Source organism: Hylobates moloch, unplaced genomic scaffold, assembly GCF_009828535.3.
Source record: "Hylobates moloch isolate HMO894 unplaced genomic scaffold, HMol_V3 SCAFFOLD_1, whole genome shotgun sequence".
In the NCBI taxonomy this organism is placed as follows: Eukaryota; Metazoa; Chordata; class Mammalia; order Primates; family Hylobatidae; genus Hylobates; species Hylobates moloch.
The window spans coordinates 97,195,868-97,216,632 of record NW_026652276.1 but is presented as its reverse complement, the minus strand read 5'-3'; the positions used below and the strand labels follow the sequence as shown (position 1 = coordinate 97,216,632).

Genomic DNA, 20,765 nt, shown 5'->3' with positions numbered 1-20,765 from the left:
AAAAAAAAAAAAAAAAAAAAAAAATTTTTTTTTCACAAGTAAAGAGACGGCTTTCAAGAGCTGTCACAGTGGTCTATGGGATCACACTGATGAATGGACAGAAAAGTAAAATTCATTACTTAAGCATTCATGACAGAGGGCTAGTGAGGGGGGCTTGTTCTTGAGGTCACAGTCTCTGGAGCAGGGACAGAGAGTCACCCAGAAGGACAGAAATCTAAGTGACTGAATCATTGTTGGCCTAGCTGCATGGATGTCCCTTACCCATCTTCTTCACCAATGTCACATTTACCATGTATCTTTTCCTTCATGGTGAAGCAAAGACAAACTCTCTAAAGCAGTGTAGGTGTGTGTCTGTGTATATCTACGTCTATATATGTAACTTACCTGTGTGTATATTTACGTCTATACATGTATCTTGCCTGTGTGTATGTCTGTGTGTCTGTGTCTGTGTGTTTATGCGCAAATTGCTTGCCCACTCTGTTCCCTACCACCCTCATCACCAAACCCCCTAATTTGAGACCTTCCCCTCAATATCCACATGGACTTGCAAGTCAGTTCTATCAATTAGGAGAGAGGTCACTAACATCAAAGGAAACCCCCAATTAGCTACCTTTCTTAATCATCAGGATTTTGAGAATACTTAATTATGGTTACTCAATAGAAGGTAAGTGCTGTAAACCATAATAGTATAAAATTAATGGTCTATCTAGTCATGTTTGGAAGTAATAAAAAGAAATAAACATTTCTTTTCTTTCTTTTTTTTTGACGGAGTCTTGCTCTGTCATCCAGACTGGAGTGCAATGGCGCAATCTTGGCTCGCTGCTGCAACCTCCGCCTCCTGGGTTTATGCAGTTCTCCTGCCTCAGCCTCTCAAGTAGCTGGGATTACAGACGTGCTCCACCACGCTCAGATAATTTTTGTATTTTTAGTAGAGACGGGGTTTCACCACGCTGGTCAGGCTGGTCTCGAACTCCTGACCTCAAGTGATCCACCCACTCTGGCCTTCCAAAGTACTGCTGGGAATACAGGTGTGAGCCACCGCTCCCGGCCAACATTTCTTTTTCTTTTTCTGACGTAGTCTTGCTCTGTCTTGCCCAGGCTGGAGTACAATAGTGCGATCTCAGCCCACTGCAGCCTCTGCCTCCTGGGTTCAAGCGATTCTCCTGTCTCAGCCACACAAGTACCTGGGATTACAGGCGTGTGCCACCATGCCCAGCTAATTTTAAATTTTTAGTAGAGATGGGGTTTCACCATGTTGGCCAAGCTGATCTTGAACTCCTACCTCAGATGATCCATCCACCTCGGCTTCCCAAAGTGCTGGGATTGCAGGTGTGAACCACCGTGCCCAGCCAACATTTCTTATCTATATAGCAGGGAGTTAAAAGATACTGCTTCAATTGGATGGATCAATAAACAGATAGCTACAGAAATTATATAAGGTAACTAATAACGTGTTTGGATATAGCTGTAGTTGTATATATTTTATCGTCTTCATCTGATGTTAAGGAAATTGTAGGCCAAGCGCGGCGGCTCCCGCCTGTAATCCCAGCACTTTGGGAGGCTGAGGCGGGCAGATCATGAGGTCAGGATATCAAGACCATCCTGGCTAAGAAGGTGAAACCCCATCTCTACTAAAAAATACAAAAATTAGCCGGGCGTGGTGGCGGGCACCTGTAGTCCCAGCTACTCGGGAGGCTGACGCAGGAGAATGGCATGAACCGGGGAGGCAGAGCTTGCAGTGAGCCGAGATTGAGCCACTGCACTCCAGCCTGGGCAACAGAGCGAGACTCTGTCTCAAAAAAAAAAAAAAAGAAAAAAAAAGAAGGGAATTGTACGTGTATACATGTATAGCACCAGGGCCTAATGTTTTCTTTTCTTTTCTTTTTTCTTTTTTTTTTTGAGACAGAGTCTTGCACTGTTGCCTGGGCTGGAGTGCAATGGCACGATCTCGGCTCACTGCAACCTCCGCCTCCCGGATTCAAGTGATTCTCCTGCCTCAGCCTCCCGACTAGCTGGGATTACAGGCGCCTGCCACCATGCCTGGCTAATTTTTTGTATTTTTAGTAGAGATGGGGTTTCACTATATTGGCCAGGCTGGTCTTGAACTCCTGACCTCATGATCCCCCTGCCTCGGCCTCCTAAAGTGCTGGGATTACAGGTGTGAGCAACCGCACATGGCCTTTTTTTTTTTTTTTTTTTGTGACTGAGTCTCACTCTGTCGCCCAGGCTAGAGTGCAGTGGCGTGATCTCAGCTCACTGCAAGCTCCACCTCCCGGGTTCATGCCATTCTCCTGCCTCAGCCTCCCAAGTAGCTGGGACTACTGGCGCCTGCCACCACACCCGGCTAATTTTTTGTATTTTTGGTAGAGACGGGGTTTCACCGTATTAGCCAGGATGGTCTTGATCTCCTGACCTCATGATCTGCCCGCCTTGGCCTCCCAAAGTGCTGGGATTACAGGCATGAGCCACTGCGTCCAGCATTTTTTTTTTTTTTTTTTTTTTTTTGATACAGAGTCTCGCTCTGTCGCCCAGGCTGGTGTGCGGTGGAGCGATCTCGGCTCACTGCAACCTCTGCCTCCCGGGTTCAAGCAATTCTCCTGCCTCAGCCTCCTGAGTAGCTAAGATTACAGGTGCATGCCACCACGCCCGGCTAATTTTTGTATTTTTAGTAGAGATGGAGTTTCACCATACTGGTCTGGCTGTTCTTTTTTTTTTTTTTGAGAAGGAGTCTCGCTCTTTCACCCAGGCTGGAGTGCAGTGGCGTGATCTCGGCTCACTGCAGGCTCCGTCCCCCGGGGTTCACGCCATTCTCCTGCCTCAGCCTCCCGCGTAGCTGGGACTACAGGCACCCACCACCTCGCCCGGCTAATTTTTTGTATTTTTAGTAGAGACAGGGTTTCACCGTGTTAGCCAGGATGGTCTCGGTCTCCTGACCTCGTGATCCGCCCGCCTCGGCCTCCCAAAGTGCTGGGATTACAGGCGTGAGCCACTGCGCCCGGCCCTGGCTGTTCTTGAACTCCGGATCTTGTGATCTGACTACCTCAGCCTCCCAAAGTGCTGAGATTACAGGCGTGAGCCACCGCGCCCGGCCACCAGGGCCTAATCTTGTTTGTATAGTGTCTCTAATTCCTTCATTTTGACCACAGCTCTTAGGGAGCCTGTATGTAGTAATTATCCGTGAGAGGGAAAGTTTGGGAAATGATACCCTTGTCAAGTTCCCTCTTACATTGTACTAAGGTTGGTCTGTGTGATGATTCATGTACGGAGAATTGTTGGTATGTAACTTCTCAGAGAAGTTCAAAAGACACTGTGGCTTTCATCTTACTCTCTCCCTCTTTCATCTGTCTCCCTGGGGTGAGGAAGCCATGCTGTGAGTAGCCCTAGCAAGCCCTCACTGTGGGAAAGTGAGCCTGCCAAGAAGAAAGTGAGTTTGGAACAGATTCTTCATCCCCAGTAGGCCCGTGAAATGTCTTGTAAATTCAAGAGTCAGAACTGGCCGGGCGCAGTGGCTCACACCTGTAATCGCAGCACTTTGGGAGACCAAGGTGGGCAGATCACTGTAGGTCAGGATGTTCGAGACCAGCCTGGCCAACATGGTGAAACTCCATCTGTATTAAAAATGCAATTTTTTTTGCTCTTATTGCCCAGGCTAGAGTGCAGTGGTGACATCTCAGCTCACTGCAACCTCCGCCTTGCGGATTGAAGCGATTCTCTTGCCTCAGCCAACCATGTTGCTGGGATTACAGGTGCCCGCCACCACACCCAGCTAATTTTTTTGTACTTTTAGTGGAGACGGGGTTTTACCATGTTGGTCAGGCTGGTCTTGAACTGCTGACCTCGCGATCCACCCACTTCAGCCTCCAAAAGTGGGCGTGAGCCACCTCGCCTGGCCCTTAAAAATACAAAAATTAGCCAGGCATGGTGGCACACACCTATAATCCCAACTACTTGGGAGACTGAGGCAGGAGGATTGCTTGAACCTGGGAGGCGGAGGTTGCAGTGAGCCGAGATCGTGCCATTGCACGCCAGCCTGGGCAACAAAAGCAAAACTCTGTCTTAAAAAAAATAAAACATAAAAAAAAAAAATAAGCCAGAACCATTAAGCCACTCTGCTCTGATCCGTGACCTTCAGAAACTGTGGGAGAAATGTTTCTGGGTAGGTAATTTGTTACATGGCAATAATTAATACATGTTAAACTATATTTGAAGCATCTTATTGCAGTAAGAAATAGCCTAAGCCATCCGGGCACGATGGCTTACGCCTGTAAACCCAGCACTTTGGGAGGCCGAGGCGGGCAGATCACGAGGTCAGGAGATCGAGACCATCCCAGCTAACACGGTGAAACTCTGTCTCTACTTAAAATACAAAAAATGAGCCGGGCATGGTGGCGGGTGCCTGTAGCCCCAGCTACTCCGGAGGCTGAGACAGGAAAATGGCGTGAACCCAGGAGGCAGAGCTTGCAGTGAGCCGAGATCATGCCACTGCACTCCAGCCTGGGCGACAGAGCGAGACTCTGTCTCAAAAAAAAAAAAAAAAAGAAAAAAGAAAAAGAAATAGCCTAAGCCAAGGCCTTGTGAAAACTGTTGATCTGGCTGGCTACCAAGCAACAGTTGTGATGTCATCAGGATTAGAATCCTCACTTAACAGGGTCTTGCCAACTGTCTGATGGCAAGTCCCAGATACGAAGGCACTTGTCAGGTGAGCACAACTACTTCTGCTTTCTTCTTTACTTCTCCAAATAGGGTGAATAACTAAGAGATTCCCAAGCCAAATTTGGCTCTTGGTATTCCTTAGGTCAATGAACATATTTTAAATGTCAGTTTCTAGTAGATCCTGTCAATTAAGAGCAAATTGTCCCCATTTCAATCCGTGGGTTTATCCCTTTTGTTTTGAAGCCTCGACCCCAGTGTAATGTACAAAATAGATGTTACTAAGGGTTTTTTGTTTGTAACAATATTTATATAGGGTCACAAAATTGTCAGGTATAAGATGTAGGCATATCTTGAATTTTATTAAAGTGAAACACTTTAATCAACATTTAATACATTTATAAAACATTTCAACTGAAAATATCAGGAGCCATATTTTAAAAAGTACTTAGTATTGGCCGAGTGCGGGGGCTCACACCTGTAATCCCAGAACTTTGGGAGCACCCTGGCTAACACGATGAAACCCCGTCTCTACTAAAAATACAAAAATTAGCCAGGCGTGGTGGTGGGCGCCTGTTGTCCCAGCTACTCGGGAGGCTGAGGCAGGAGAATGGCATGAGTCCAGGAGGCAGAGCTTGCAGTGAGCCGAGATCGCACCACTGCACTCCAGCCTGGGCGACACAGCGAGACTCCGTCTCAAAAAAAAAAAAAAAAAAAGCTTAATGAATAGAATAATTGACTGTTGCCAGTTTAGCATATGTTATTCATATTCCAGGTCTTTTTATAGTAATGTGTATACATCTTTTTCTATTCATTTACATAAGTATATACCACAATAAAACAGTATTGTTTTTTTTTTTTGAGACGGAGTCTTGCTCTGTCGCCCAGGCTGGAGTGCAGTGGCGCGATCTCGGCTCACTGCAACCTCCGCCTCCCGGGTTCACGCCATTCTCCTGCCTCAGCCTCTCCGAGTAGCTGGGACTACAGGCGCCCGCCACCACGCCCGGCTAATTTTTTGTATTTTTGGTAGAGACGGGGTTTCACCGTGGTCTCGATCTCCTGACCTCGTGATCCGCCCGCCTCGGCCTCCCAAAGTGCTGGGATTACAAGCGTGAGCCACCGCGCCCGGCAACAGTATTGTTTTAAGGGGTTTTTGTGTAAAAGAATTACTTTAAAAAAAAAAAAAAGAATTACTGGCTGGGCGCGGTGGCTCACGCCTATAATCCCAGCACTTTGGGAGTGAGGCCAAGGTGGGTGGATCATTTGAGGTCAGCAGTTGGAGACCAGTCTGGCCAACATAGTGAAACCCGGTCTCTACTAAAAACACAAAAATTTGCCGAGAGCCTGAGGCAGGACAATCGCTTGAACCCGGGAGGTGTAGGTTGCAGAGAGCCGAGGTCGCGCCACTGCACTCCAGCCTGGGCGACAGAGTGAGACTCTGTCTCAAAAAAAAAAAAAAAAAAAAAATTACTAATACCTCTTTTTCTGTAACTTTTAAAATCCACTCCCAAATATGTCTTGTGGGAACTTCCTATGTCAGTACAGCATGGTAGTCCATAACTGGATTCTTCAGTAACGGTAAATCTAGCTATTTCCCCCAGCGGAATGGGAATTGTGTCCAACATTTCAAACATCTGGAAAAGAATCATCTGTACGCAATGTAATGTTTACAGCGAATTCTGCCACTGCTCGCTGATTTTAAACAAATTACCCTGTGTCTGTTTTTTATTTGTAAATGATATTTTACCACGTAATTTACATGGCTGTAGTGAGGATTACATCGATTGACGTATTTATGGCAAGCTCTCAGCGAGTGTTGTACCTAATACCATTATTTACTCTGATCCTTTAGTTTTGGCTCCTAGGAGACTTGATTCTGGCTGACGTGCTGCGACTGTCATCTTTCAGATCAGAGTAACTCTGAGTCTGGTGGGAGTGTCTTCCCCCGACACCCCTTATACCCCCGCTTTAAGGTGAGGGAATCTTCTGTCGGTGCTGGCGTTCAACGGCTAACGGAGGTGAGCTGGACACACGTTCCCCAACACCCTCCTCCTGGCCCGCGACCTAGATCCCCACCCCGGTCCCCACCATCACACTGGAGGCCGGGCCCGCCACGGGGAGGTCGATGGCAGGCGGCGCAGCCACAGCCCCGGCCCCGCCGCCTTCCACTTTGCGCTCGGGGGCCCAAGAATTTGTCCGCCGGACAACCAATCGCACCTCGCTCCTTGCCCACAGCCATTGCAGTCCACTCCGGAAGTAGCCCTTCTCCAGACGGAAGACCCGCCCCACCCCCGCGCGCGCCGCAGTTTGGGGGTGGAGCCTGACGCAGACCCCGCCCCTTCTCCTCTCGGACGGGGCAGGAGGGGCGGGTCCCACGCGGGAGCACCCACGGCGCATGCGCTCTGGTGGGCTAGTCTTTGGGCGGCGGCCTACGGAGGTCGGGTGAGAGGGTGATCGCGCGGCTCAAAGCCGAATGCGTCTACGTGGACTGCGGCTTCGCTCCGGGCCGCTCCTCCCTGCTGTCCACGAAGAAACTGAAAGTCTGTGTTGACTCATGAAACTTGATCTTGGTCCTTCTCCCCTCCTCAGAGTTTACCAGCTGAGTTTCCTGAGTTTTATATTCGTTAACACTAATATATATAGAAATATAAATAAAATACAGTATACCTGTATATGCAAGTTGCAGAACAACACATAAAATAACATATTCTGTGAGACAATAAAAATATAAGCTCCAAATAATAGGTATTTTCTGCGAGGACTTTTCTATATTAAATATATATGCATGTATACATATTTGTATGTGTGAATATACAATATATATACATATACGTGTATGTATGCAGAAAATATATATTTATGGGTGCGTATTTATCATTTTTTTTTTTTTTGAGACGGAGTCTCGCTCTGTAGCTCAGGCTTAGAGTGCAGTGGCACAATCTCGCCTCACTGCAAGCTCCGCCTCCCAGGTTCACGCCATTCTCCTGCCTCAGCCTCCCGAGTAGCTGGGACTACAGGTGCCCGCCACCACGCCCGGCTAATTTTTTGTATTTTTAGTAGAGACGGGGTTTCACTGTGTTAGCCAGGACGGTCTTGATCTCCTGACCTCATGATCCACCTGCCTCGGCCTCCCAAAGTGCTGGGATTACAGGCGTGAGCCACTGCGCCCAGCCCGGGTGCGTATTTATCCATCTAAACATATAAAATATATTTTTAGGCTGGGTGTGGTGGCTCACACTTGTAATCTCAGCAGTTCAGGAGGCAAAGGCGGGAGAATGGCTTGAATCCAGGAGTTCAAGACCAGCCAGGGCAACATAAGGAGACTGTATCTCTATTTATTTATTTATTTGTTTGTTTGTTTGTTTTTGAGACGATGTCTCACTCTGTCGCCCAGGCTGGAGTGCAGTGGCATGATCTTGGCTCACTGCAACAGCTGCCTCCCGGGTTCAAGCAATTCTCCTATCTCAGCCTCCCTAGTAGCTGGGACCACAGGTGCACGCCGCCACACCCGGCTAATTTTTTGTATTTGAGTAGACATGCAGTTTCACCGTGTTGCCCAGGCTGGTTACGAACTCCTGAGCTCAGGCAGTCTGCCCGCCTTGGCCTCCCAAAGTGCTGGGATTACAGGTGTAAGCCACTGCACCTGCATCTCTATTAAATTAATTAATTAATTTATTTATTTATTTTTGTTTTATTTTATTTTATTTTGAGATGGAATCTCGGCTCACTGCAACCTCTGCCTCCCGGGTTCAAGCCGATTCTCCTGCCTCAGCCTCCCGCATAGCTGGAATTACAGGCGCGGGCTACCACACCTGGCTGATTTTTGTATTTTTAGTACAGGTGGGGTTTCACCATGTTGGTCAGGCTGGTCTCGAACTCCTGACCTCAGGTGATCCACCCACCTTGGCCTTGACCCCAAAGTGCTGGGGTTACAGGCGTGAGCCACCGCACCCAGCTTATTTATTTATTTATTTTGGATACAGTCTAGCTCTGTGGCCCAGGCTGGGGTGCAGTGGTGCTATCTTGGCTCACTGCAACCTCTGCCTCCCAGGTTCCAGCAATTCTCCTGCCTCCGCCTCTCAAGTAGCTGGAATTACAGGCAAGTGCCACCATGCCCAGCTAATTTTTGTATTTTTAGTAAAGATGGGGTTTTGCCATGCCAGCCAGGCTGGTCTCAAACTCCTGACCTCAAGTGATCTGCCCGCCTCGGCCTCCCAAAGTGCTGGGATTACAGGCATGAGCCACCACACCTAGCCTTAAATACATATATACACACACACACATATATACCCACAAACCTCAATAAATATATGTAACACCAGAATATATAAGTATATAGTATATTGGATATGTATATACACACACACACATATGCCCCCACAGGAAATACGTAGTATTATGTGGCATTTATGTTTTTATTGTCTTCCAGTACCTTGTTTTAGGAACTCTCCATCTTTTTTTTTTTTTTTTTTTTTGAGACGGAGTCTCGCTCTGTCGCCCAGGCTGGAGTGCAGTGGCGTAATCTCGGCTCACTGCAAGCTCCGCCTCCCAGGTTCACGCCATTCTCCTGCCTCAGCCTCTCCGAGTAGCTGGGACTACAGGCGCCCGCCACCACGCCCGGCTAATTTTTTTTTTTTTGTATTTTTTAGTAGAGACGGGGTTTCACCCTGGTCTCGATCTCCTGACCTTGTGATCCGCCCGCCTCGGCCTCCCAAAGTGCTGGGATTACAAGCGTGAGCCACCACGCCCGGCCTAGGAACTCTCCATCTTAGGGCATGTAAAATTCCTCTTTTTTTTCCCTTGCTTCCTCAATCTGCATATTCAGAGCTGTTAGGGGAGAAGTTAGAAACCAAGGAAACATATTCTGGGGTCTCTAGCAAGGATAGATTTGTACTGATCCCTAACCTAGTTAACCTCCTGCCCCTTTTTTCTAACCTTAAAGTGATTAAGGGTACCTAACTCCCAAGCTGGTTGTGTAGGTCGTCCGTGAGTTAAGGTATGTACATCACACGAAGAGGGTTTTTGTTTTGTGTTGTTTTGAGACAGAGTCTCGTTCTGTCACCCAGGCTGGAGTGCAGTCGCTCAATCTCAGCTCACTGCAAACTCCACCTCCGGGGTTCAAGCGATTCTCCTGCCTCAGCCTCCTGAGTAGCTGGGATTACAGACATGAGCCACCACGCCCGGCTAATTTTTGTATTTTTAGTAGAGACGGGGTTTCACCATGTTGACCAGGCTGGTCTTGAACTCTTGACCTCAGGAGATCCGCCCACCTCAGCCTCCCAAAGTGCTGGGATTACAGGCGTGAGCCACCGAGCCCAGCCCTGAAGAGGGTTTTGATCTATTGTAGGTTTTCAGTAACTTTTAGTCCTTGTTGGTATCAATATTTTGTCTTGCTAACGCTGATGTTTTCATTTTTGCCCTAGGAGGCTTGACTCAACCTGCCGGACACTAAAGGACATCACTCTGAGCCTGAGGGAGGGGCTCTCCTTTGGTCTCCCTCTTTTGTCCAGCCTTGCCCCGGGATATTTTTCTGAGTTAGCCACTAGGCACTCCACATCGCTACCCCCATCACCGCGCTGCAGCATCTGCGATCCACAAGGCCTACACCATTCGCCATCGCACCTGGCTCTTTGCTGCAGATATTTCTCAGGTCTCTTTAATGCCCTGCTACACTCCTCACCTGATATCGCAAGGACTCTTTTTTTTTTTTTTTTTTTTGAGACGGAGTCTTCCTCTGTCACCCAGCCTGGAGTGCAGTGGCAGAATTTCAGCTCACTGTGACCTCCACTTCCCGGGTTCAAGTGAGTCTCCTGCCTCAGCCTTCTGAGTAGCTGGAATTACAGGTGCGTGCCATCACGGCCGGCTAATTTTTACATTTTTAGTATAGATGGGGTTCCACCATGTTGGTCAAGCTGGTCTTGAACCCCTGACTTCAGGTGATCCACCCACCTTGGCCTCTCAGAATGCTGGGATTACAGGCGTGAGCCACCGCACCCGGCCAAGGACTCTTAGGTGCAAATGATCCACCCTACTTTTCTCCCTGGCATGAACCACTGTGCCCAACCTTGTTTTTGTGTTTTAGCCATTCCTATTTATTTATTTATTTATTTTGAGACAGAGTCTCTGTCGTCCATGCTGGAGTTCAGTGACGTGATCTTCACTTACTGCAACCTCTGCCTCCTGGGTTCAAGTGATTCTCCTGCCTCAGCCTCCAGAGTAGCTGGGACTACAGGCACGCGCCACCATGCCCGACTAATTTTTTTTTTTTTAGTTTTTAGTAGAGATGGGGTTTCACCACTTTGGCCCCTCTGGGTCTGGATCTCCTGACCTCGTGATCCACCAGCTTTGGGCTCCCAAAGTGCTGGGATTATAGGCGTGGGCCACCGTGCCTGGCCACCATCCCCTTTTAGTTGTTGGTACTCGTAAAATGGAAATCTAGTTAAATCTTCCTCCTAGTGTTGCACATAATTAGTGAGTTAACATGTATAATTCATATAGATTATATAGAAGAGGGACCTAGTGTATAATAGTGTCACAATAACAAGTATTATTACTATATATGTAATATATATATATATATTTTTTTTTTTTTGAGACGGAGTCTCGCTCTATTGCCTAGGCTGGAGTGCAGTGGCACAATCTCAGCTCACCAGAGCCTCTGCCTCTTGAGTTCAAGCGAATCTCCTGCCTCAGCTTCCTGAGTATCTGGCATTACTGGCACGTGCCATCATGCCTGGCTAAATTTTGTATTTTTAGTAGAGACGGGATCTCACCATGCTGGCCAGGCTGGTTTTGAACTCCTGACCTTGTGATCTGCCTGCCTCGGCCTCCCAAAGTGCTGGGATTACAGGCGTGAGCCACCGCGCCCAGCCTATTAGTCTATATTTTTTATAAATGCCCCATAAGCCACTCTTTGTAGGAGACCTCAATGCCACCACAGACACTGGCTGCCATCATTGAGATGACAGAAACCACCCTGGTGATAACCACACTTTTTTTTTTTTTTTTTTTTTTTTTTCAGAATCTGACTCTGTCACCCAGGCTGGATTCCAATGCCAAGATCTCGGCTCATTGCAACCTTCGCCTCACAGGTTCAAGCAATTCTCCTGCCTCAGCCTCCCGAGTACCTGGGATTACAGGAGCCTGCCACCTTGCCTGGCTAATTTTTTTTTTTTTTTGGGGGGACAGAGTCCTGCTCTGTCACCCAGGCTGGAGAGTAGTGGCACGATCTCAGCTCACTGCAAGCTCCACCTCCCAGGTTCATGCCATTCTCCTGCCTCAGCCTCCAGAGTAGCTGGGACTACAGGTGCCCGCCACCATGCCTGGCTAATTGTTTGTATTTTTAGTAGAGATGGGGTTTCACCGAGTTAGCCAGGATGGTCTCGATCTCCTGACGTCGTGATCCGCCCGCCTCGGCCTCCCAAAGTGCTGGGATTACAGGCATGAGCCACCGCGCCCAGCGTAGCCTGGCTAATTTTTGTATTTTTAGTAAAGACTGGTTTTCACCATGTTGGCCATGCTGGTTTCAAACTCCTGACCTCAGGTGATCCACCCCCCTCAGCCTCCCAAAGTTCTGGGATTACCAGCATGAGCCACCTCGGGCCTTTTCCCTTCCTCCTTCCCTTCCCCCTTCCCTTTCCCCTTTCCTTTCCTTTCCTTTTGAGATGGAGTTTCGCTCTTGTCGCCCAGGCTGGAATGCAATGGCGTGGTCTCAGCTCACTGTGACCTCTGTCTCCCAGTTCAGGCAATTCTTCTGCCTCAGCCTCCCGAGTAGCTGGAATTACAGGCGTCTGCCACCACACCTGGCTAAATTTTTTGTATTTTTAGTAGAGACGGGGTTTCACCATGTTGGCCAGGCTTGTCTCGAACTCCTGACTTCGGGTGATTTGCCTGCTTCAACCTCCCAAAGAGCTGGGATTACAGATGTGAGCCACTGCCTCCAGCCACCACACTTTTTTTTTTTTTTTTTTGAGACAGAGTCTCACTCTGTCACCTAGGCTGGAGTGCAGTGGTGCAATCTCAGCTCACGGCAACCTCTGCCTCCCAGGTTCAAGCAATTATCCTGCCTCAGCCTCCCGAGTAGCTGGGATATCAGGGGTGTACCATCACGCTCAGCTAATTTTCGTATTTGTAGTAGAGAAGGCATTCACCATGTTGGTCAGGCTGGTCTCAAACTCCTGACCTCAGGTGATCTGCCCACCTTGGCCAACCAAAGTGCTGGGATTACAGACGTGAGCCACCACACCTGGCCTACGCACTTCTTTTTTTTTCTTTGAGACTAAGTCTCACTCTGTTGTCCAGACTGGAGTATGATCATAGCTCACTGTAGCCTCAAACTGCTGGGCACAAGTGATCCTCCCACCTCGGCCTCCTGAGTAGCTGGGACTACATGTGGGGGCCACTGTGCCTGTCTCATTTTAAAATTTTTTGTAGAGATGGGGTCTTGCCATGTTGCCCAGGCTGATCCTGAATTCCTGGACTGAAGCAATCCACCCACTTCGGCCTCCCAAAGTGCTAGGATTACAGGAATGATCTCCCTGCCCGGCCTCACACTTCTTTAATTCTCTGTTATTATACTAAGTTGAGATATTTTTCAGAGAGAGTGTGAATGTTCTCCAACAACTATTTGAGATAAGCTATACCCTAGTCTTGCCTCCTTTATACCCTTTTATTCCTGTTTTTGCATATGTTGTCCCATCTTCCGAGGAAGTCCCTCTGTCCCCAGTCCCCGGAGGAACACATGTTCAATACTAATTGTAAGACTGTGAACAACATATTTAACCTCTAACCTGTAAAATGGAAGTACTAATTTTATCTGCTTTGTAGTCGTGTTGCAAATAGTAAATGAGTTAACATATCTAAATCATTTGGGAGAGGGACCTGGGACATAGTACCTCTCAATGGCTACCTGCTATTAATATCAACTCTAGGACAGGCATGGTGGCTCACACCTGTAATCCCAGCACTTTGGGAGGCCAAGGCAGGAGGATTGCTTGAGGCCAGGAGTTCGAGACCCACCTGGGCAACATAGGAAGACTTTGTCTCTACGAAATATTTAAAAACTAGCCAGGCACTGAGCTATGATTGCACCAGTGCACTCCAGCCTGGGCAACAGAGCGAGATCCTGTCTCTAAAACATAAAAATTTTAAAAACGCTACTCATATTACTTTTTTATTTTCTTTTTGCGACGGAGTCTCCATCCGTCACCCCAGGCTGCAGTGCAGTGATGTAATTTCGGCTAACTGCAACCTCTGCCTCCCAGGTTCAAGAGATTCTCCTGCCTCAGTCTCCCAAGTAGCTGGGATTACAGGCACCCGCCACCACACCCAGCTAATTTTTATATTTTTTAGTAGAGACGGGGTTTCACCATGTTGCCAGGCTGGTCTGGAACTCCTGACTTCAGGTGATCGCCTGCCTTGGTCTCCCAAAGTGCTGGGATTACAGGCGTGAGCCACCGTGCGTGGCCTCCTACTCTTATTACTCTTATTGACAATCCTTCTTTGCTCCTAGGAAGCTAACTCATCCTGCCAACCCTGACTGACATCACTACGCCAGTGATAGCGTCTCATCATCGATCTTTCACTTTTAGAATCTCCCTAAACAGAAAGATTTCTTCTGAGAATTTGTAATTTTCTCTTTCTACCAACTCATCAAGGTGAGTTCGACATTTTGCTCTCCTTCTCTCCTGTTCTTCCTCAAACCCCCTGCTTGAAGCCTGAAGTGTTCCAAGCATGGAGATGATGGACATGGTATGGGACAATCAGTGCACCCGCAGGAGGGGACAGCAGGAATCAAGATTGGAAGGAAGATGTTTCTATACTCGCAGGTCCAGGGAGGGGTCTCACCAAATGCCATGAAGGGCCATAGGGGAGTGCCAAGTTTGGTCAGGTGGCAGAAGCCTGAGCCAGAGCCTGCACTGGGGTTTCTTTTCTATATTTATTTATTTATTTATTTATTTAATCTTTTTGAAACAGAGTTTCACTCTGTTGCCCAGGCTGGAGTGAAGTAGCCCAATCTCTGTTCACTGCAACCTCCACCTCCCAGGTTCAAGCGATTCTCGTGCCTCAGCCTCCTGAGTGGCTGGGATTACAGGCGCCCACTACCAAGCCTGGCTAACGTTTTTTGCATTTTTAGTAGAGATGGGGTTTCTTTTTTTTTTTTTTTTTTTGAGACGGAGTCTCGCTCTGTCGCCCAGGCTGGAGTGCAGTGGCGCAATCTCGGCTCACTGCAAGCTCCACCTCTCGGGTTCACGCCATTCTCCTGCCTCAGCCTCTCCGAGTAGCTGGGACTACAGGCGCCCACTACCGCGCCCGGCTAATTTTTTTTTTGTATTTTTAGTAGAGACGGGGTTTCACCGTGGTCTCGATCTCCTGACCTCGTGATCCGCCCGCCTCGGCCTCCCAAAGTGCTGGGATTACAAGCGTGAGCCACCGCGCCCAGCGAGATGGGGTTTCACCATGTTGGCCAGGGCTTGTCTTGAACTCCTGACCTTAGGTGATACACCCACCTTAGCCTCCCAAAGTGCTGGGACTAAAGACATCCTCCTGGTTGAGCTCTTTGGTGTCCTGAGGATTGGCTACCCCTGGGAGGGGGAGTTTCTTTCAGGCCAGCAAGCTTTGTAAGATGTCAAAGCGTCATAAGTACAGAAAATTTTAAAAACATAATACATACAGCTTCTGTTTCTTCCACCCAGAACACTCTTCTGACCCTGGACCCTGTCCCTGCTTCACCTGACTTCTTTTTTTTTTTTTTTTTGAGATGGAGTCTCACCCTGTCTCCCAGGCTGGAGTGCAAGGGTGCGATCTCAGCTCACTGCAACCTTCGCCTCCCGGGTTCAAATGATTCTCCTTCCTCAGCCTCCCGAGTAGCTGGGATTACAGGCATGCACCACCACGCCCGGCTAATTTTTTTGTATTTAGTAGAGATGGGGTTTCACCATGTTGGTCAGGCTGGTCTTGAACTCCTGACCTCGTGATCTGCCCACCTTGGCCTCCCAAAGTGCTGGATTACAGGTATGAGCCACCACGCCCAGCCTCTTCACCTGACTTTCTGATACTCATCCCTCAAGTGTCTGATGAAATATGGCTTGCTGTGGCTGGGTGCAGGAGGCACCAATGTGGCTTGAACCCGGGAGGTGGAGGTTGCAGTGAGCCGAGATCGTGTCACTGCACTCCAGCCTGGGTGACAGAGCAAGACTCTGTCTCAAAAAATATATATATATAGGGCCGGGCGCAGTGGCTCACGCATGTAATCCCAGCACTTTGGGAGGTCAAGGTGGGCAGATCATCTGAGATCGGGAGTTCGAGACCAGTCTGACCAACATGGAGAAACCCCCGTCTCTACTAAAAATACAAAATTAGGCATGGTGGCGCATGCCTGTAATCCCAGCTACTCAAGAGGCTGAAGCAGGAGAATTGCTTGAACCCAGGAGGCTGAGGTTGCAGTGAACCGAGATCACGCCATTGCACACCAGCCTGGGCAACAAGATTGAAACTCCGTCACACACACACAAAAAGAAATATATATAATATATATATGCCTGGCACAGTGGCTCACACCTCTAATCCCAGCACTTTGGGAGGCCGAGGCAGGTGGACCTGAGGCCAGGAGTTTGAGACCAACCTGACTAACATGGTGAAACCCCATCTCTACTACAAATACAAAAATTAGTTGGGCACGGTCCCGCGTGCCTGTAATCCTAGCTACTCAGGAGACTGAGGCAAGAGAATTGCTTGAACCTAGGAGGTGGAGGTTGCAGTGAGCTGGGATTGTGCCACTGCACTCTAGCCTGGGTGACAAAGCAAGACTCTGTCTCAAACAAAAAAACAAAACTAACTATATATATATTATATACTATATATATAACTATAATATATGTAACTAATTTCTATTAGTAATCCTCGAGAGGACCTTACACTTATAACTTAATTAAAAAGTATTATGTATTTATCCTGTCAGCAATTTATGTTCCAGGAAGAATTTGTTAGGGATCAATTTCATCACAGTTACAATCTAATTTGAAGACATATGACGCCTATTCAGTGGTGAGTTATAAACTCCCTTTCAGCAAGCCTCCCTTGGCCTCCTTTGATTGTGTTCTTCATTAAGGCCTCCAACTTACTTCGGTTTATTGCATATGATTTGCTATTTTGTTTCGGCTTCTGTGGTAAGAGTCACTGTTTATATTTAGTTGATATTGTTAGTACATAGAGATTAACTAACTTTACATACTTTTCTTCTTTTCTTTTTTGAGGCAGGGTCTTGCTCTGTTGCCCAGGCTGGAGTGAAATGGCAAGATCAGAGCTCACTGCAGCCTCAAACTCCTGGTCTCAAGCAATCCTCCCACCTCAGCCTCCCGAGTAGCTGAGACTACAGGCGTGCATCATCATGCCCAGCTAATTTTTAAAAGTTTTTTAGAGACAGGGTCTGCCTATGTTGCCCAGGCTGGTCTCAAACTCCTGGACTCAGGTGATTCTCCTACTTTGGCCTCCCAAAATGCTCGGATAACAGGCTTGAGCTGCCGTGCCCAGTGCCATACATAGCCTCTAGTCAGCTACCATATTGTACTATAATTGGGTTTCTATTGATTATATTGATTCTCATTCTCACTCCCATATTAATTTTATTCTTGTTTTTTTACATTAGCCCAAAAAACAGGAACCATATTTAATCATTATGTTAGTAATATGTCTTCTGGTTTTGTTCCTGAATGGACAGAAATTATACTTAAGATGTATCTTTCTTTGTATGTTTGCCAGCCAGCTAAATCATTGCTTCTCAAGGTTCAATAAATATGTATTCACAGTAGCTCACGCCTGTAATCCCAGCACTTTGGAAGTTTAAGGTGGGTGAATCACTTGAGACCAGCCTGGGCAACATAGTGAGACCCTGTCTCTACAAAAAAATACAAAACAATATTAGCCAGGCTTACTGGCATGCATCTTTAGTCCCAGCTACTTGGGAGGCTGAGGTGGGAGGATGGCTTGAGCCTGGGCAGCAGAGATTGCAGTAAGCTGTGATCACACCACTGCACTTCAGTCTGGTAACAGAGTGAGGCCCTGTCTCAAAATATATATATGTATGTTGCTGATTTAATAGTCTGGTAAAAAAATTTTTTCGGAGACAGTGGGGGATGGGGGTTCAAAGTGGGGTGGTGTCTAGCTATTTTGCCTAGACTGGGCCTAATCCCTCCCATCGCAGCCTCCCAAATATCTGGGACTACAGCGGTGCACCACAGCACCCTCAATCGGCATTTGTTCCTGAAATGCTGGCTGGCATCCTTTTTCTATTCGATGTCTGCCTGGAAAAAATCCTACTTAGTCCTCAAGGACCTATTTCTTCTTCTTCTTCTTCTTCTTCTTCTCCTTTTTTTTTTTTTTTTTTTTTTTTTTTTTTGAGACAGATTCTCGCTTTGTCGCCCAGGCTGGAGTGCAGTGGTGTGATCTCAGCTCACTGCAACCTCTGCCTCCTGGGTTCAAGTGATTCACCTGCCTCAGCCTCCTGAGTAGCTGGGATTACAGGCACCTCCCACCACACCCAGCTAATTTTTGTATTTTTAGTAGAGACGGGGTTTCACCATGTTGGCCAGGTTCGTCTTGAACTCCTGACCTCAGGGGATCTGCCTGCCTTGGGCTCCCAAAGTTCCGGGATTACAGGCATGTGCCACCACGCCCAGCCTCAAGGACCTATTTCAAGTGCGATTTCTGTTGCAAAACTTTTCCTAAACAGCATCCACTTCAGGGGTAAACCCACCCACTAAGTATTACCTTCCTCATTTGAGGCATCATGACACTGTGTAGTAACTAATTAACACCCACAGCTCTGGGTTCCAAACAAAATAGTCTCTGGAAAGTAGGCACAGCATCTCCAATGACCCCCTCTTAATTCTAAATTAATATTTTGTCAATCCATAAAGGAGAGATTTAGGATCTGTCTCCTAAAAACAAGCTGGGTCTAAGACCTGGCCAGCTACAGTCTCAGATTTCCTTCCTAGGAGACACTGGTCCTCAGAAGATTAAATATATCCCTCTTTGAACACTTTCACGCTTTAATGTCTTATGTTGGTGTGCAGGGAAGTGGTGTTAATCATCCATTAGGATAAACTTGGCTTAAGATAAATTAAAACAGCCTTTCATTTCACGAGAGTCTGAAGCAAGGCTCACAGAACTTAACAGATAAATATAAGCTGGAGCTGGAATTTACACCTAGTGTATCTGTTTCCAAACAGTGCTCTCTGTGACTGAGTCTCCGTGTGGGCTGCTGGGACAAGTTTATTGATTGGTGTCATCTGAGCACTCTGAGTGAACGGAAGGTACTCTTTTTTCCTTCCTTTCCTTTCCCTCCCTCCCTCCCTCCCTTCCTTCCCCTTCCTTCCTTTCTTCCCTCTTTCCTTCTCTTTTTTTTTGCCTTGGGACCAAGTCTCACTCTGTTGCCCAGGCAAGAGTGCAGTGGCGCGATCTCAGCTCACTGCAACCTCCACCTCCTGAGTTCAAGCGATTCATGCCTCAGACTCCTGAGTAGCTGGGACTACAGGCATGCACCACCATGCTCAGGTAACTTTTGTATTTTTTGGTAGAAACGGGGTTTCACCATGTTGGCCAGGCTGGTCTTGAACTCCTGATCTCAAGTGATTCTTCCACCTCAGCCTCTCAAAGTGCTGGGATTACAGGCATGTGCCTCTCTCTTTCTTTTCTTTTTTTTTATTGAAATGGAGTCCGCCCTGTCACCCAGGCTGGAGTGCAGTGGTGCGATCTCGGCTCACTGCAAGCTCCGCCTCCCGGGTTCACACCGTTCTCCTGCCTCAGCCTCTCGGAGTAGCTGGGACTACAGGCGCCGGCCACCAAGCCCGGCTAATTTTTTGTATTTTTTTAGTAGAGACGGGGTTTCACCGTGGTCTCCATCTCCTGACCTTGTGATCCACCCACCTTGGCCTCCCAAAGTGCTGGGATTACAAGCATGAGCCACCATGCCCGGCCAGTCTTTTCTTTCTTTTTTCTTTCTCCTTCCTTTCCTCCTTCCCCCACCCCTCCCGTCTTCTTTCCTTACCTTTTTCTTCTTTTCTCTTTTACTCTTCCTCTCCCTCTTTCTCTCTCCCTCCTTTACTTTTTTGTGGTAAAATATGGTAGGTACTTCTTTTGAATGTATTTTGTGACCAATCTATTTTTCACTGTTTATAGTATTTTCTTCTTTTTTTCATTGTGGTTGTAAAATCTTTAAGAGTTAAAAGGCCTTGTTCATGTTTGCTCTGAGAGTTTTAGAGAAAGGAGGATCAACTACAAGGTTACTTTGTTTTTTTGAGATGGAGTCTCACTCTGTCACCCAGGCTGGAGTGCATGGCGTGATGTTGGCTCACTGCAGCCTCCGCCTCCCGGGTTCAAGTGATTCTCCTGCCTCAGCCTCCTGAGTAGCTGGTGCGTGCCACTACACCTGGCCAATTTTTTTTGTATTTTTAGGAGAGATGGGGTTTCGCTATGTTGGTCAGGCTGGTCTTGAACTCCTGACCTCGTGATCCACCCGCCTCTGCCTCCCGAAGTTCTGGGATTACAGCCGTGAGCCACCGCGCCCAGCCTGTTGTTTTTAAGACAGGGTCTTGCTTTGTCACCCAGGCTGGAGTGCCAAGGTGCCATCACAGCTCACTGCAGCCTTGACCTCCTGGGCTCAAGCGATCCTCCCACCTCAGCCTCCTGAGTAGCTGGGACTACAGGCACGCACCAGCACACCTGGCTAATTTTTTATTTTTTGTAGAGTCAGGGTCTCCCTATATTGCCCAAGTTGGTCTTGAACTCTTAGCCTCAAGTGATCCTCCTTCCTCGGCCTCCTAAAATGCTGGGATTACAGGCATGAGCCACTAAGCCCAATCTGAGGGAGATTCTAAACACAACTCCATTCTGTTGTGGATGTAGAAGAACTCCAAAGGATGGAGTGGGTAGCGGTGGAATTAAGCTGGTGCTAGATGAGTCCTTGAGGATTATGTTTGCAGTATTTCATTGTCATCTATGATGGTTCATCCAGTTTTTGCAGGGGTCAGACTGGTAAATTAAATGAGCAGATGGAGACACCAGCCTTGCATCCTTTACCCCTCTGAGCATGGCACTATTCTCTGCCATTTTCTCCC

At 47.7% G+C, this 20,765-nt stretch overlaps 1 protein-coding gene across 7 annotated transcripts in view; it reads left to right on the top strand.

The window, feature by feature from the left end:
• Positions 1-4,679: 4,679 nt before the first annotated feature.
• USP42 (ubiquitin specific peptidase 42) overlaps positions 4,680-20,765 on the top strand; it is a 74,253-nt gene continuing 58,167 nt past the window's right edge. For 2 of the 7 annotated variants that reach the window (XM_058442537.1, XM_058442502.1), the window contains exons 1-5: positions 4,680-4,699; positions 6,503-6,668; positions 10,074-10,300; positions 14,162-14,306; positions 18,879-18,962. The gene's annotated coding sequence lies outside the window, so the exon portion shown is untranslated. Of the gene's footprint in view, positions 4,700-6,502; positions 6,669-10,073; positions 10,301-14,161; positions 14,307-18,878; positions 18,963-20,765 lie in introns of those variants that run through there. The other 5 variants (XM_058442550.1, XM_058442561.1, XM_058442540.1 and 2 more) reach the window with 4 other exon arrangements.